General features: G+C 36.1%; 1 long non-coding RNA gene across 1 annotated transcript; it reads left to right on the forward strand.

Moving 5' to 3' along the window:
- The first annotated feature begins 771 nt into the window (after window positions 1-771).
- LOC143567281 (uncharacterized) lies at window positions 772-1,271 on the forward strand. Its single transcript, XR_013141387.1, has 3 exons — window positions 772-863; window positions 935-1,072; window positions 1,140-1,271. It is a non-coding gene; the product is annotated as an uncharacterized LOC143567281 (long non-coding RNA).
- Window positions 1,272-1,977: the final 706 nt, after the last annotated feature.

Consider the following 1,977-nt stretch of genomic DNA (forward strand, 5'->3'; position numbering starts at 1 on the left):
TCCAGAATGGGCTACGTGGCTCGGGGAATTGTGTGTGTTTAGGGCAGTGTTACAAATACCGGGTATAGTAATATATCTGCTGAGCTTGTCAAGAAAACTATATTTGTATTATGATTATTATTTAAATGTTTTTAGAGTCATAACGATTCACCAGCACATATCTAATTTAACTCCCCATTGCAGGTAACTAAGTTTGCTGATAAGTAGCAAGGATTATGAGTCGTCAAAGAGATAGAAGTTCGTAACGCATGATGGCTCAATTTTGTTATAAAATCCTTGTAATGATAAAAACAATATTTTGTAAACACATACTTGGGTATTTAATTCCCAGGTAAATTTTTCAATGTAAATTAATATTATAATAACCTTTAACTCTTCCGCTAAAATTTACCCATAAACTCTGATACATTTACAAAGCAGGTACCAACTATTGGTCACACTCCTAGGCCCAGATTTGGGATGTTACATGTTACAATGTGTTTTCCCATGTGGTGATTGGTCATTGATTGTGCAGGTGGATTTGGGTCCTATTTGCTGTCAATAGATGAGAGAACATACAATTTAATCAGCCTGGATTACCCTGGTAATCGGGCCGAAGACGTTAAGAATCCAGGATTGTTGTGGATAATTGGCTTTATCTTTATCGTCAGTTTTCTCGGCCTTTTCAGTCTCGTTCCACTTCGTAAGGTAATAATATCATATCTTTTTTGAATTTAAGGTTTTTAGTAGTTGATTGAGTTTAATGTTAATTGTTTGTGATATCTAGTTATGGTGATGGACTATAAGCTCACATACCCTAGCGGAACTGCCACTGCAATGTTAGTCAATAGTTTTCATACTAATAGCGGTGCCGAGCTTGTAAGGTACAAATAAAGTCACATATTCATTAACTGATTTAACTACTTTTATGATGCCATCATATCTTTTTGTGCAGAAAACAAGTGACCTGTCTTGGGAAGTATCTAAGCATAAGTTTTGTATGGAGCTGCTTTAAATGGTTCTTTGGTGGTATCGGGGATTCGTGTGGATTTGACAATTTTCCAAGTCTCGGTTTAACCCTTTTCAAGAACACGTAAGTTTATTTCTTAAAGGTTTTTTTGTCATATAAAACCGGATGCTGACATCATTTATTTATGCAGGTTTTACTTTGACTTCAGCCCTACATATGTTGGATGCAGTCTAATTTGTCCACACATAGTCAACTGCTCGGTCCTTTTCGGAGCCATAATATCATGGGGCGTGCTTTGGCCCTACATTACCACACGTGTAGGGGATTGCTCCTCAGTACCTCCACCTTGCTGCCGCTGTCGAATAAGCCATAGACATAGCAGTCCCGGGCAACCGCTTCAAATTAACCGAAATGTTAATTATCACATTCCCTTCACCATGTCTATCCTTTAACCTATAACTCAAAAAATGAACATAATTGATTGGTAAATGCATGGCCATAAAATCCGACACCGGAACCTTAGCCGAAGCTATAGCATGTGTAACATTCGTTACTTTTCAAACCCGAAAACCTGACCCATTTCGAATTTTCGGTTTTGTACACACACACACATATTATTATTTTCGCTTCATGATATTCTCGATGATTCGCGATTATTGATTATTTGTTTTCTATTTCTTTTTTTATCAACTAATGAAACTCCGGATTTAAAGTTTCTATTCAAACGATCCTCAAACCAATCGGGTATAAATTGAAAACTATCCAAGTATATAAAATTTATTTCATTATTTAACATTTTTAAAGTTCAAGGCTATTAATGTAATTATAGTTATTTACTATTTTTAAAAGAACATTAAAAGTGCAAGGACCATAAGTGTAAAGTTAATTTAAATTATATTATTATAATATAATATAATCATCTTCCCAGCCCAGTTCCCCCGTTTCCCCGTCAAACAGTCCGGCCGCCGGAATCGGCGCCGGCGAGGCCAAAATCACCCCTAAAACTCGGCTAAAAACTAAATTAAATA

This window comes from Bidens hawaiensis, unplaced genomic scaffold (assembly GCF_021521415.1).
Source record: "Bidens hawaiensis isolate Kalapana, Puna unplaced genomic scaffold, B.hawaiensis_p1.1 tig00023305_1, whole genome shotgun sequence".
In the NCBI taxonomy this organism is placed as follows: domain Eukaryota; kingdom Viridiplantae; phylum Streptophyta; class Magnoliopsida; order Asterales; family Asteraceae; genus Bidens; species Bidens hawaiensis.